The 16,600-nt window shown below is 43.3% G+C and overlaps 1 protein-coding gene across 1 annotated transcript in view; it reads right to left on the bottom strand.

Moving 5' to 3' along the window:
- Window positions 1–16,600, bottom strand: part of TMEM130 (transmembrane protein 130) — a 528,437-nt gene that overhangs the window by 342,241 nt on the left and 169,596 nt on the right. The window lies entirely within an intron of this gene.

The raw sequence follows: 16,600 nt of genomic DNA, 5'->3' as shown, positions 1-16,600 counted from the left end.
TTCCCAGTTAGGGGTCATCAAAGTAGAACAACAGTCCGCAGAATGACTGGCAGTAGAGTTTTTACAGTGTTGAGTTGCCAGTCCAGTGCCAACCTTCCACAGAAGGCACACACTCACACCTAGGGCCAATCTAGAGTGTCAAATCCACCTACAGCATGTCTTTGGGATGCGGGAGGAAACAGGAGCAACCTGAGGGAACCCACACGACCGCAAGGAAGTCATGCAGACTCTGCACAGAAGGCACCCCAGCCAAGAATCGAACTGGAGATCCTCTTTTTGTGAGGTGGCAACGCTAACCACTGCACCACCGTGGCTGCCCAATAAATTATTTGAGTTGAGCATACAATGAGAAAAAAGTGATTGAGCACTCAATAATGAGAAAACAAAACACTGACAAGATACATATAAATACTCAGCATATACATACATAATCTTGATACAGGCAATGCAGTGATATGAGAAATCATTAAAAGGCAGAGCAGAATGACTGTTTAGACTAACAAAGTTTAAGCCTATAATATTTTATAATGGTAGGAGAGTGCCAAGGTGAACTTTTATAACAATGTAAAATTGAGGCGAGTAATGGTACAGTGCATATGGCCAACCAGACATTTTAGAATAGGATGGAACAGGCTCCCCATCCATGTGAAGCAGAGTTCCTCCCTAATTCAATTTAAGTACAACTTGGACAACTGGATGGGAAACCGGAAATTCATCCCTGGTTTGGTAACTATGTCTCTGATGAAAACAGGTAACCTGTAAATGATTCATCTCCCAGGCCCATGCTTGGGTGTCAGAACTCAGAGATTTGGGATACACGGCTAGGCTTAAAAAGGCCCTTGTGGTTGTTAGCCTAGTAAACACCTATGAACCTATGGGATAGAGTGGGTAAGGGTAGTTCAGGGGGATTAGTCAGCTATGAAGCATGAGCAAAGCCATGAGACTTTTAGGTGTTGTTAAAATACTAACTTGAAGGACTTCAGGTTGTTAGTTTGCCTGAATGAGACAGGAATGGAATTCCAAAGTTTATAAACGTGAAAGGAATACACTGAGTCATCTGCAGTACTGTTTGATTTAACTGGCTACATTAATAATTTGTCAGTACAGTGAAAAGACCTAGAAGGGGAGCAAAGCTGAGTAATATATATTAGTATTTACAATTTTTCTGGTTGATAAATTAGAATATTAAACAGTGAGACAATTATAACTAAATTATATCTTTTAATAGATTACAGTGACGGGGTCTACAAGGCATATCAGAGTGAATGTAACTATTTTGTAGTAACATTTCTAGTGTGGTTAATTGGGAAGCCTGCAGGTTGACAAATAAGGGAGCAGCATATAGAAGGGTAGGTAACATTGCAGTAGAAGCAAGGGTTTGCCTAGACTGGTCTGTCAGGAAGGGTTTAGCTCGATATAGGATGCCAAGGTTTATGTGTGTTTTCCTGAAGACTTGCTTTATGTGGTGGTCAAATTTCATGGCATTATCTATGATGATTACTTGGCATGAAAATTCCTAATGTACGTTTCCATACAGGAGAGAGAAAAAGTGGTTTAACTCTCTGGATTGTTGCCCAAAAAGCAAATGTTTGTTCAGGATCACATTTAATACCTGATTTTTGATATTGTCAGGACTGGAGATAATACCATCTGATGACCAGCCCTAAGTCAGGAGATTGAATCCTTAGCTATACATGCCATTGACAACCATGCCTAAAGCTGCTGTATCATTACACATGCATTCTATATGATGACTGAGCCTGACGTTTCTGCACCCTTAACCATGAAAGCAGTCTGATGACCATTTCTCAGGCAGGAAGTTGTATCCTTAGCCATATGTGCCACATAATGACCATGCCTGGAGCCACTGCAATAGTACAGGCATCAGTAGTATCACAGCTGCATTTTAAAACATGCTTTCTGACCATAGGGGCTGTTTGTACAAGTTTTGCGATTCACTGTGTAACAGCAGTATCTGGAAGCTACTTATACATATCATATCCTCTCATGTTTAATGATAACTCCCTACTATCAGAGCATGTGCAAATTCCTACCATAAAAGTAGCGCTGAGAAGTCCACAGTATTCTCAAGTACTCCATTTCTACAGCTGCATATGATTCTTTCTTTGGTTGAAGTCTATGACTGATGTCCTCTACTGGATTTTTTTCTCTTTACAATAGTCTGAATAAGTACAGACCCTAAGCAGTGGTTTGAAGCATCTAACTGCATGATAAATGTCTAGCTATAATCAGGACTGGTTAGTACAAGGGGTCCACTCATGGTCTCTATAAGGTTAAACTTTTGGAATATCTGTCCATAAACTGGTATTTAGATAACATAATTAACTTTATCTGTTCTGTTTTTTTTTTTTAAGTATGGTCTATGAGTGAAGTGGCTATGCTACTATAGTGGGGAAGAAACTTTCTTTAATGCTCCACTGTTCCAAGAAATGACTTTTTGATCACCATGGGTAGGCTGTGCCTGAATAATCTCTGCTTTGGCAAACTCTGGCCAAAAGTTGTCACAAATCACCAAGGTAATTTATCTCTCCCACTTTCTGACACCTGTTGGACTTGATAGTTACACCTGCCTAATGCCGGTATGATATGTTGCACATGTTCCTACTAGATTCAGCTAAAACTAGCAATGTCATCTAGGCTTCAGCATACTCTCCAGCTTTTGTGATCACACCAGCCCCTGGAAAATGGCTGGGCATTCACCTAAAGAGGAATTCTAGTGAACTCAAACAGTCAAAACAAGGTAACAAATGCTGATCTCTCCCTTTCTCTGGGTCTCAAGAAATATGCCAGTAACCCTTGGTTATGTTAACAGTGGCCATATATTTTGCCCCTCCCAGATGTTGCAAAGCTTCACCCATCCTAGGTATGTGGATGCATCTACCTGTGTGTGACTGTTTACTGTCCTGTAAATATTATTATTATTACTATTATTATTATTATTATTATATTATTATAATATTTTTGCATCAACACCACTGGTGAGGCACAGAAACTAATGAATTATTGAATTAACCCAGAGTTTACACTTCCTACAGTTCCTCCAACATGGTTTGCTTAACCTCAGGCATCCTGTAAGGAGTCCATCTGGCTGGCCTCTGGGCTCCTTCATCTACAAGGTACTAAGGTGAATGCACCCTGGCTTGGCAGTGAACATAACCCCAAACTCATGGACCAACACTCAAATTTCTTAAACCTGAGTAGAGATTAGTTGCTGTAGCAGTATTATCTCAATCAATGAGACTTTACTTTAGCCTCAGTGAGGAAATCTACCATCAAATCCTCTCTATTCTCCTTGTGACCTACTGACGACACTAAGTACTGGGGTCTTTCTAGGTCTTTATCACGCTGACATGATAAGAGTTTTGTGGTTTTTTGCCGCCTATCTTACAACCCTGAAATGTAAATGAAGCCACATTTCATCATACAGTACAAGGGCCCTCCAATGCTGCCTGCAACTAAGTCTGCTGGACAGGAATATGTACAATTAATTACCTTTTAACTGACTGTATGTTCTAGGTCCCTTGTCATCTGAACATAACCAGGCTTTTCCTGCCATTGTGCTTGGGCTAGATGCTCTTGTGCCAATCCTATGAGTTCCCTGAGATTAGGCCTAAAATTTAACACATGTTCTACAACAGACTCTTCGTAGGAGTCACACTCATCATTCTACTCATCACAAATTAAATCAGGGGGACCCATCAGCCTGTCATCACACAATAACATGAAATGTGAAAAATCTATAGAATCTTACAAGAACCCTATGCAAAGAAGAGAAAGGGGAGGTATTTGTCTCACTCCTGCCTGAACTGGTCTAAAAATGGACCCAGTAGGGTCTTAAAAGTAGTGCTGACACTCTGTAACAAACCATTTGTTTACAGATGCAGCAGTATGACTTTTAACTACTTTACCCCCCACTTCAACATGCAAATTTGCAGTTATATATCTCTCAAATGCCTCTGAATTTGAAGAATACTTTTGATTTTGCTTCACAGTTTGTATTGTCCCTCATAAAATTTTTGACTTTCTGGTAAATCACTGGGGATTACAGTCAGTCAATAATGCCAGACATTAAGAGTTTCATGTTTCTTATTCTTTAGAAAATACATGTTGATGAAAAATCTGTTGTTCTACTGACTTTTTAAGTGAATTAAAGTAAAATTTAAAAATTATTCCTGATTCTGGACCTTTATCTCCCACTGTTTTTAATTTAATCCCTTACTCTTGGGGTTGGCATAACGGTTAAGGTGTTTGCCTTATAGACACAAGGTACTGGGTTTAATTTTTACATCTGAATGACATGGTTAGAGTTAAAAATGTTCCCAGAGGGTCATTAGCTTAGTAACTATCTATGTAATTAAAAAAAATCTTCAGCAATGAGTTTAAGGTCTCTGTCTGTAGGTCTTACATAAAAGTTTACAAATCCAGTGGATACTATCTCTCAGAGAAACCCCACCTTGATCTTTTTTGTCTCTACAGAGAACAAAGTCACTATTTCAGGGTACCTACCACCATAATGTACCACCACCACAAAGATATACCCCTTATCCATGGTGCTTGGGGTAAAAGAGACTCCCATAATGCCCATGGCTACCCTCTAATATGGTTTCCTGATGACTGGGTATGGCATTAAAGCAGCTTTGGATTTATCTCCTTCCTTGTAAACATTTTTATACTGCTCATATATCTTGCAGTACCCTTCTTTTACAATGCCTGACCAATAAGTATAAACCTTCTTCTTGTGTACCTTTTGCTAAAATGCCCTGAAAAATTAATGCCATAGTCTATGACCCAAAATACCTGATGGCAGGGCCAGATCAAGCACAAGGTGACCTGGGCAGCTCCCAAGAGCCCAGTGATAGATGGGGGGGGGCTGTCTATAAATTAATTTAAAAAAGCAAAGTTTTCTTTTCCTGCTTTGCTCGGTTTTCCTTTCCTGCATTGCTCGGCATCACAACATTTCCACTTGGCATCAGCATCAAAATATTGAACTGCAGCTCTAATTCCTTCCTGATCTGGATGCTTTCAGTCAGGCAAGATGCAGGCATGCACAGCAAATTGAGACTGGCATTCATTTTCATTCAGTAGAACATTTCAGGCAGACATACAAGAGAAGGAACTTGTCAGCAAGGAGCATGCTAATTGCACTAAAGAATGAGTTAATTCATTAACAGACTTGGATTGTGTAAGCATGTTGCATGTTGCAGTTTAGTAATACATTTTTGCAGTATTTTGTCCGTCGTATAGTCTGCATTATTGGGAACGATGATCAAAACAGTCTGAACTTCAGCATCCATTATGTACTCGTTGTTGCATATTACTGTGATACAAGACAGAAATGTTAAGGATTTCTGCATTTCAATAAAATCTACCACTCGAACCCAGCCACTGGGGATCCACAAGCCAGTGCATTTCTTTGTGCTGGTCCCAAGCCAGGATAAATGGGGAGGGTTGCGTCAGAAAGGGCATCTGGCATAAAACTTTGCCAAATCATACATGCAGACAACAGTACAGATATACATACCAGATCAGTTGTGGTCCAGGTTAACAAAGACCGCCACCAGTACTGTTGGCCAACAGGGTGCTGGCGGAAATTGGGTTACTGTTGGCCGAAGGAGGAGAAGAAGGGGAAGACATGCTCGAAAGCAGGTAAAAGCTAAGACTGTGACAGTGAGGGTCGGAACTTTGAATGTTGGCAGTATGACTGGTACAGGGAGAGAGCTAGCTGACATGATGGACAGAAGGAAGGTTGGTATATTGTTTGTACAAGAGACCAGATGGAAGGGGAGCAAGGCTAGGTGTATCGGAGGCAGGTTGAAATTGTTTTATCATGGTGTGGATGGGAGGAGAAATGGCGTAGGGGTTATCCTGAAGGAACAGTATGCTAAGAGTGTTTTGGAGGTAAAAAGAGTGTCGGATAGAGTGATGTTTATGAAGCTGGAAATCAATGGTGTAATGATAAATGCTGTTAGTGCATATGCTCCACAAGTTGGGTGTGCGATGGATGAGGAAGAAAAATTTTGGAGTGAGTTGGATGAAGTGGTGATGACTGTACCCAAGGGTGAGAGACTGGTGATTGGAGCAGATTTCAATGGGCATGTTGGTGAAGGGAACAGAGGGGATGAGGAAGTGATGGGTAGGTATGGTGGTAAGCAAAGGAATGCAGAAGATCAGATGGTAGTGGATTTTGCAAAAAGGATGGACATGGCTGTGGTGAATATGTATTTTAACAAGAGGGAGGAGCACAGGGTGACATACAAGAGTGGAGGAAGATGCACACAGGTGGATTATATCTTATGTAGAAGGGCCAGTCTGAAGGAGATTGGAGACTGTAAAGTGGTGGCAGGGGAAAGTGTAGTTAGGCAGCATTGGGTGGTGGTTTGTAGGATGACATTGGTGATCATGAAGAAGAGGAGGAGTGTGAGGGCAGCACCAAGGATCAAATGGTGGAAATTGAAAAAGGGTAATTGTGAGGTGGAGTTAAGGGAAGAGTTAAGACAGGCACTCGGTGGCAGTGAAGAGTTACCGAAAAGCTGGGTAACTACAGCAGAGCTAGTAAGGGAGATGGCTAGAAAGGTGCTTGGTGTAACATCTGGAAAGAGGAAGGAGGACAAGGAGACCTGGTGGTGGAATGAAGAAGTACAGGAGAGTATACAGAGAAAGAGGTTGGCGAAGAAGTGGGATTGTCAGAGGGATGAAGAAAGTAGACAAGAGTAAAAGGTGATGAGGTGCATGGAAAAGAGAGAGGTGGTGAAGGCTAAGGATAAGGCGTATGAAGAGTTGTATGAAAGGTTGGACACTAAGGAGGGAGAAAAGGACCTGTACCAATTGCTAGACAGAGGGACCGAGCTAGTAAAGATGTGCAGCAGGTAAGGGTGATAAAGGATAATGAGGGAAACGTACTCACAAGCGAGGAGAGTGTGTTGAACAGATGGAAAAAGTACTCTGAGGGGCTGATGAATGAAGAGAATGAGAGGGAGAGAAGGTTGGATGATGTGCGGATAGTGAATCAATAAGTGCAGTAGATTAGCAAGGAAGAAGTAAGGATAGCTATGAAGAGGATGAAGAATGGAAAGGCTGTTGGTCCAGATGACATATCTGTGAAAGCATGGAGGTGTTTAGATGAAATGGCAGTGGAGTTTTTAACTAGATTGTTTAATGAAATCTTAGAAAGTGAGAGGATGCCTGCGGAATGGAGAAAAAGTGTTTTGGTACCAATTTTTAAGAATAAGGGTGATGTGCAGAGCTGTAGTAACTACAGAGGGATTAAACTGATCAGTCACAGCATGAAGTTATGGGAAAGAGTAGTGGAAGCTAGGTTAAGAAGTGACGTGATGATTAGTGATCAGCAGTACGGTTTCATGCCAGGAAAGAGCACTACAGATGCGATGTTTGCTTTGAGAGTGTTGATGGAGAAGTACAGAGAAGGTCAGAAGGAGTTGCATTGTGTCTTTGTGGACTTAGATAAAGCATATGACAGGGTGCCTAGAGAGGAGTTGTGGTATTGTATGAGGAAGTTGAGAGTGTCAGAGAAGTATGTAAGAGTGGTACAGGATATGTACGAGGGTAGTGTGACAGTGGTGAGGTCTGCAGTGGGAGTGACAGATGCATTTAAGGTGGAGGTGAGATTACATCAAGGATCAGCTCTGAACCCTTTCTTATTTGCAATGGTGATGGACAGGTTGACAGATGAGATCAGACAGGAGTCCCCGTGGACTACGATGTTTGCAGATGACATTGTGATCTGTAATGAGAGTAGGGAACAAGTGGAGGAGACCCTGGAGAGGTGGAGATATGCTCTAGAGAGAAGAGGAATGAAGTTCAGCAGGACTAAGACAGAATATATGTGTGTGAATGAGAGGGAGGATAGAGGAATGGTGAGGATGCAGGGAGTAGAGGTGGCGAAGGTGGATGAGTTTAAATACTTGGGATCAACACTTCAGAGTAATGGTGAGTGTGGAAGAGAGGTGAAGACGAGAGTATAGGCAGGATGGAGTGAGTGGAGAAGACTGTCAGGAGTGACGTGTGACAGACGAGTACCAGTAAGAGTGAAAGGGAAGGATTACAAGAGGGTAGTGAGACCAGCTATATTATATGGGTTGGAGACAGTGCCATTGACAAAAAGGCAGGAGTCAGAGCTGGACGTCGCAGAGTTAAAGATGTTAAGATTTGCACTGGGTGTGACAAGGGTGGACAGGATTAGAAATAAGTATATTAGAGGGTCAGCCCAGGTTGGAAGGTTTGGAGACAAAGCCAGAGAGGCAAGATTACATTGGTTTGGACATGTGCTGAGGAAGGATGCAGAGTATATTGGGAAAAAGATGCTAAGGATGAAGCTGCCAGATAACAGGAAAAGAGGAAGGCCTAAGATAAGGTTTATGGATGTGGTGAGAGAGGACATGCAGGTGGTTGGTGTGACAGAGCAAGATGCAGAGGACAGGAAGAAATGAAAACAGATGATCTGCTGTGGCGACCCCTAACGGGAGCAGCCGAAAGAAGAAGAATAAAATCTACCACTGGCAGGAAATGCAGAGGACTAAAGTTGATAATGAGTTGCTTCCTGTGGCAAGGATGAGCCTGTTGTCAGTTGCCAGCCAACCTCTATCGCATAGCTTATCTATTTCAGAAAAAATTATGACAGTATCACCAGCACACCATTTTAATACAACATAGGTAATATATTCAATGGCAGCAGACACCTCATTTGTAGGTGAAACACCAAAATGCAAAAGTACTTGCCAGCAGCAAAGTCTGCATTCATAATAGTTCTGTTTAATGTGGAATTATCCAAGTGACTTTAACTTCTGCAGAAATTATGCATATTGACTTAAAATATGTTTTCAGGTGGTTATTTCTTGCACTCTCATAAATACTCTTATTTAAACTGCGTTACACTTGGCTGGATCATATGGTATGATGCTAGTGATCTTTATATAGTATAACATAGTTCATCATACACTATCAATAAAGTACGTGTTATTTATTTCTTCATAAGAGTAAGGAGTGTACACTGTCAACAGAATGGTTCTCTGTGGATGAAAGTACCTTATGCTCTTAGGTCATTTTTAAAAGATCTTTAATCTGGCTTTACAGAACTAGTGTGCATGTGCATGTCTGACATAAGCAGGAATACTTTGGCTACTGTGTGTTTGTGTGACACAAATGTGAACTATGTGACTTTGGTCATTATTAATTTTTTGACCCAGCTATCTGAGAAGGATGCACTCAACAGTGTAGCTATAACTGCTGGGTTTGGGGGATGTCTGTAGATAAAAATGGTTGACCCTACTAAGCTGTTAAAGTTAAAAAGTCAGTCTGCCTTTGCAGGACTAGTGTGCATTTGTGTAAAGCAATGTGGAATACTTTACTCTATCAACGATGTGTACATTTGATCTGTTTTTTACAGATAATGGTCGATTATAATAGAGCAATTTGAGTGACCTTTTATGGCTGAAATGGTCTGAAATGGCTATTTTTGTCATTATTAGTTCATTCATTTTTTCACTGCTTACTGGAAAAATATTCAAAATTGCAAATTTAAAACATACTGTAAAGATGTTGCTATATTAAACAAGACATGTAATTTAAAACAATCAGAAAAGTGAATCAAAGAACAGATGCACTTATGCACAGTCCTAAAATGTATGAAGCTGTCCCATGGTTTGGAAACAGTCCAGGAACCAAAGAACACTTAATCTGCCACTGACCAGGTGCATTTTCTACGAATGTGAGTTTCAGTGCATTTTCAATTAATGTGAGCTTCGAGGAAAGAAAGGTTTACAGTTGTTCACGTGAAGTCTGTTTTCAAGAGAAGTTTACTATTGTTCAGCTAAGTCTATTTTCAATGTGCAGCCGTTTTTTTTTTTTTTTTTTTTTTTTTTAGCAAATGGCCATCAGTGTTTGTGCTATAAAATTTAAAGTAAATGTTTTAAATTAAATCCAAATATCTGTAATCATTGTAAAAGTAAAGAAGAAAATCTTATGCACACACACAGGTTTGAACAGTGCTTATGATAACGGGAAAACAGCCAAGTAATGGGACACAGGAATGGCTGGGGGAGCTCCATTATCATGCCTAGAGCCCCATTTTACCATGATGCTGCTCTGTCCTGTGGTCAACAGTTGTGACTACCAGCTGCAGTATCAGTTCTTCCTCTCGGCCCTCTTCAGGAGTCCAACCTCTCTGTACAATAATCCCTTGTGCCAATATACTGACTCGTCCTGCACTTGAGGATCTAGAGTTTCCTCAGCTACCTTCCCCTGATTTTGCAAAATGGGATCTGAAAACTGTGCCTGGCTTAACTCTGTCTTTGTAAGCCTTCCCATGTCCAGTACCTTCTCACAGCTATGACCACAATTCATAATTTTTCCTACTATTTACGTATCCCCTTTTCTGAAGTGGTCACATCATTTGTCTCTGTTGGAAGTATGGACACTGGGAAGGCCTTACCCATGTTATCTTTTCCTCATGACTGCCTCCATTCTTGGCTGTGTTTACCATGTGCAAAAGGTACAATGTTACCAAAGGCATTACCTATTAGACCATTTTCCAGGATACCATCAAACACTTCTACCTTATTGTCTTCCTGATCTCTTTCCCTTCTTAGTCATGAGTCAATGGCATCTGAAAAGGTGTCACTCTCATGGCCTAACGGAAGTGGACACCCCAGGCAGGTAATGTTTTTCTTTCAACAGCTGCAGGCTTAACAATATTTATAGCAGATGCAGTACCCCTTTTATCAGTACTTTCACTATCATCTTCCAGGACAGGATACATCCTAAAGTGATAATCTGAAAAAAAGTTATGTCTTACCATAACATTCCATCTGCGTTGTCTGGCTTCATTTTCATTAACCTGTGAGTTTCACTTCCAACTCTTGGAACCAACTGGCCACTCTCCAAGCTTGAGATTCTAGATTTGAGCTCCTCCCTTCTACCCATAATGCCCCGCTCCCCACACTACCTCAGATCAAGCTTGCCCCAAGTATAAAAGCAAACTTTTTATCCTAAATAAAGACAGTCATCCAAGACCATGAGGAAAAGGATCAGGAGCTCAACCCAAAGGAACAGGGGGTTCCTCTGAAAATTCCACCAGGTCTCCCAAAGACTGGAAGGGGGAAGGGGGCACGGATGGTTAATGAAAATAAAGATGGACAACACAGACATAACCTTATGGTAAAACATAACTTCTTTATCTGATGTTGGCATTTTAATTTCATTAACCTGTGAGACAGAGTCCCCAGCTACCGAAAAAAACATGGGTGGCTCTCATGGAAGGATATTCCGCAGTATGGCAGTGCCAAAGGCACACCTGCTTCAGGATATAACATCCAACTTATAATGCAGGAAAAATGTATGAGGATTTGACCAGGTAGCTGCAGCACAAACTTCTTCAATTAAGACCCTGGACCAAAAGGCTTGAGAAGTCACCACAGACCTCACAGAATGAGCTTTAACAGGACCTGGCAAGGATATGTTTCTGGCTGAATATGCAAAGGAAATACAGTCTCTCAGCCATCTAGACAGATTAGCCTTCATAATAAGTTTTCCTTTCGAAGGATACAAACAATTGTTCAGATTTCCTGAAGCATTTGGTTCTAAGTAGAAATGTAATTGCCAATATACATCCAGCAGATGAATGGTGTGCTCTCCTTTATTCTGATAATTAAGGAAAAAGACAGGAAGACTGACACACTGATTAATGTTACCCTCCCTGGCTGCCTTGGGCAAAAAGGACAGCTTCGTATGTAAGGGTAGCCTGTCTCTGTAAAAAATTAAATATGGGAATTTAGAGGAAAGAGCTTGAAGTTCGGATACTCTTCTTCCAGAGGTGATGGCCACTAGAAAAAAAAGGGTCTTTCAAGACAGAAATTTAGGTCAACTGTAACCAATGCTTGCAGAACCATAGTCAGGTTCCATGGACGGGTATGGTCTTTGGTGGACGAAGCAAAAGGTACCTCTAAGGAAGGCTTTACAAAGTTTTGATGATGCCAGGGGGGAAGAGTCTAGGCTTAAATGAAAATTGGAAGCAGTTGCAAGGTGGCCCTTGATGGTAGAGTAACTAATACCACCATGGAAGAGGGATGCCAAAAAGTCCAAAACAACTGCTGTGCCAAAATGGAGAACCTTTTCCATTTACTTTTATAAATCCAGCAGGTTGAAGACCTAAGGGATGAGATCAGAAATCTCTGGACAGGGGAAGAAAGCCTAGGACATTTTGCCATCATCGGAATTGAAGAAACCATGCAGTTAGCTTCAAACCCTGAAGGTCTGGGTAGGGATGCCTTGAAGGCTGGGAAAGAAGGTCTGGAATCGGCTTCAACCTCAATGGTGGACATATCAGGTGAGACCAAAGAAAGGTGAACCAGGTTTGTCAGGGCCAGAAAGGGGCAATGAGGATTACCTTACTCTTCAACCTAAGAACCTTCTGTAAAAACTTGGGAGTTATTGGCAGAGCAGGGAAGGCATAGAGAAGAATGGGAAACCAAGCATGGACTACAATGTTTCTGGGTGACTGTCCCTGATGAGAGATCAAGGCAAAGTACCTGCTGCATTTGTTGTTGAGAGGGGACGCAAACAGATCACAGCAAGGTTGACTCCATTTCCAAAGATCAATTTTGCCATGGATGGATTTAAATAGCACTCGTGAGGCATGAATAACACTCAGCTGAGCCTGTCCACCAATATGTTGGACTCTCCCGGAATGTGCATTGCTATCAGAAAGTGGTTGGTAGAGATCGCCCACTGTCACACTCTCACTGCTTTCTGAAATAAGGGGTAGGACCTGGTTCCCCCTTGTTCGCTGATGTACCACACCACACACATATTGACTGTTTGTATCTCAATAGTCCCCAGAGGTAGAAGGCTGTAAAGATTTTGCAAAGCTAGAAGAACCGCCCTCATCTCCAGTACATTGATATGCAAGTTCGTCTCCTGGGGTGTCCACGTGCCTTGAACCGTCTGACCTAGATAATGCTTCCCCACCCCATCTGTGAGGCATATGTGGTCACAGTGGTGTTTGGGGGAGGAAGGGTAAGTAGCCGTCCTTGAGAAATGTCTGCAGAGTGAAGCCACCAAGCAGAGAATCCTTGCATACTTGTATGAGTTTGATGGGGAAACTCAAGGGATTCCTGTGAAGAGACCACTGCACTGCTAACATCCATTGCAGGATCCGCATGTGTAGGTGCGCAGTAGGTAGAAGAGTCATAGTGGCCACCACACAGCCCAACACTCTGAGAATCAAGCTAACCGGCAGATTCAGTATGGCCAGAATCTGTCTAACCCAAAGTCTTACATTTGTAATTCTCTCTGTAATTAGAAAGGCTTGTGATACCCATGTACCCAGATGAGCTCCAATAAAATCTATAACCTGAATTGGTTGCAGCTGAGATTTCTGAATACTGACTGTGATAACTTGGGGAGGGGCCAGATGTAAAAGATAATCCCTTGCCTGGATCAGTAGATGCTTGACTGATGCAGTCAGATGCCAGTCATCCAGATAAGAAAAAATCTGGAAACCTTGCAGCCTGAAGTGCACTGCCACCACTGCCAAACATTTGGTGAACACCCTGGGGGCTGTGGTGAGGCCAAACGGGAGTGATCTGAATTGGTAGTAACTGGCTCCCAGTCTGAAATGTACATATTGCCTGGAGCATCTGTACATCTTTATATGGTAGTACATGTCCTTCAGGTCTACAGAGCACATCCAATCATTCATCCTCGGAAGAGGTAAGATGGACTGAATCGTGACCATCCTGAACTTCGTGTGCACCACTGACTTGTTCAAGGTGATCAAATCCAGAATTGGCCATAAGTCCCCTGTTTTTTTGGGCACTAAAAAGAACTTGGAGTAAACACCCGATCTGACTTGATCAGGAGGGGGACCTTTTAGATGACTCTTTTGCTTAGTAGTTTTTTTATTTCTAAGACTGCATCCTCCTCTAACTGTTTGGAACATCAGGGAGGCAATTTCTTTGGGAGGTTCTAAAAAGGGAATGTAGTTTCCTCTGGATACGATCCTTAGCACCCTGCCATTGTTTGCGATAGCCTCCCAGGCTGCTAGGTGCAGGGAGAACCACCCCCCCGACTGCCTCCAGAGGAAGGCAGCCAGGCAACTGTTTGTGAGCACTGGAAGGGCTGGTCCAAGAAGATTTCTCATGACCCTTGGGTTTGCGGACACCCTCAGCTGCGTGGGCAGCGTCTTCCATTCTGGTTGTTCCCCCCTCTGCCCTGGGGGAAAAAATCTCCCTGCACATCTTGAAAAGGACCCTGCAAATTATGAAATCACTTCTTTTTACTCCCATGCTGGTTCCTGGAAAAGGAACTTTGTAGGATAGAAAAACAGATCCCGATGGAAGACAGGGTCTTTCCATTGTTTTCACTGTGGGAAAGTGTGCCACAAACCACAGGCCCAAACAAGATGGAGCCATCAAAGGTGGGTGTTGATAAAGGACTGTTTGAGGGGCTCCGCAAAATCACACAGCCTCATCCAGCCATGGAGCCTTATGGCAATGCCAGAACCAGCCGCCCTTCAGGTACCCTCTGCAGCATGGGATATCAGTTTCATGGGTGCATTAACTACTGATTGGAGGGTGGCCAGCCTACAGGCAAAGGTCTTCTGTTCCTCCTCAGACATGGACCCGGGGACGAGCTAGAAAATTCCTTCACCAGATCCCTTTGTAGCCTTGTAAATGCAATAGGTACTTTAATGCCCTCACAGTAAATGTGGAAGAGGCATAACCCTTTTCCCAAATCAGTCCAGTGGTTGCAATTCTCTGCTGGGAGGGTGGACAGTAGAGCTCTCCTGTGCAAGCTCCTTCTTGGTAGCTGCCGCTACAACCACATCATCTACTGGGATATCCTTGGTTCAAAAAACCTGGTCTGAGGGGGTGCTCAAAATCTTGTCCACCTGCTTGGGGATCAGCTCTACCATATTTGGTTCCTTCCATGTCCTAGTAGACAGTATCTTGATTAGTGGGTCTGCAGAGGGAGGCACCCAGGTAGTACACGAGCCGGACCCAAAAGCCTCCCACAGAACCGATTCCTCAAGGGAAGGGTTTTAGGCAGACCAACCACAACTCTGGCACAGGATCTCTAGAATGTCTCCAAAGGAGACTCCATCGGGTGGCAACCTGAGAGACCCTTCTTCTTCGTCCTCAAAATCCGTGTTGGTGGTGAGGGATTCCTCGGGGGAATCCATGTACCTCCTGTTACACAACCTCTTCCTGGAGACCTCCTCTGTGAGACACTCTGGGGAGATGTCGGAAAAGTCTCAGGGATCCACAGAAGGGTAGTTGTGAAGGCTTTCCGGGCCCAGCTGTCCATGTGGCAGACATGAGGCGTCAGGCACCAGACCAGAATGGGGAGGGGGAGGTTCTGAGGAGGTGCACAATAAGGCCCTCCCAGGCTGGAAGAAAACCCTCTCCACCACCTCGAAAGCAGAAGGGCTCTGACCCTCCAAAAGCAGTCCCATCAGGGCCGAAGCTACTGAAGCAGATGTCTCCTGGACGGCCCAAACCCCCTGCTCTGATGGGGAAGTCGGGCCCGAGTTGTCGAAGGCTGACTCCCCGAGGGGGAGAGATGACTCTGAAAACATCAGAGTCAATGAACAACAAATAAATTTTGACTGGCTCCAAAACCCTGGTGCCACAGACCAACAGAACCAAGGAGTCCGACACCAAAGGACAGGTCAGAGAAGCAGCTGAGGGTTGGAACAGGGAAACCCTCACAGATCCAGATGTGGTAGGAGTGGGCACAATCCCCACCTGGATGTGGGCCTCAAAAAACTGCCTCATCAGTCTGCCTATGCACATCACTGGAGGTAAGGCTTCGGGAAGACCTGGAATAAGAGGAAGAGGGCAGTCTTAGAGATCTCCTGGGTGAATTGGAGGGGGGCCTCTTAGACAGCCCGGTTGGCACCAAATGTGGGGCTGAAACAGACGTCAAGACTGCTACAGAAGCAGCACTCTGCCCCAAAGCCACAAAGGATGATCAGGGCAGAGGTGAGGAGATAGGAGCCAAGGACCCCAGGTTAGAGTGAGTCGGCTCCAAGACGCTTTAAGCCTTCTTGGGTGGCTCCAAGGAAAACCTTGTGGGAGAGCACTTCCTGCTCTCTCAGGCCTCCTGGGACATTTTAGAGGGGAGTTGAGCCCCCAAAGTGGAAGGGACACCTGAAGAGGAGGATGGAGGGAGCAAGTCCTTAACGGTAAGCTTGCTCCTCCTATCTGTCAAGGCAATAGGGTGGAACCCTTTGCACACCTCACAGTGGGCATCCAGGTGTGTAGGCCCAAGGCAGAAAATGCACTTCCTGTGGGCATCAGACAATGGGATCTTATGCCCACAGGAAGTGCATCTGCTGAAACCATGCAGTTTCAGGTCAGCCATAAGAAAAGGAAAGAGGAGAGGATAGGCAAAGAAAGAGAGGCTTTTTTGTTTTTTTGCTAGAAAGATAGAGAGAAAATTATGGCATGAGAAAACTCTATTAAAAAACAGAAACGAAAGGCAGAAAAGACTACTTGCAGGTCAGAAAAGATAGAATAGGGAGGTGGACGAAGACAATAGTGCAAAAAAATTAAAATGTAAC

The sequence above is a fragment of the Protopterus annectens genome, chromosome 12.part0 (assembly GCF_019279795.1).
Source record: "Protopterus annectens isolate FY-2018-M chromosome 12.part0, PAN1.0, whole genome shotgun sequence".
Taxonomy (NCBI): Eukaryota; Metazoa; Chordata; order Ceratodontiformes; family Protopteridae; genus Protopterus; species Protopterus annectens.
The sequence above is the reverse complement of the archived record's forward strand: the minus strand, read 5'-3'. Positions and strand labels throughout refer to the sequence as shown.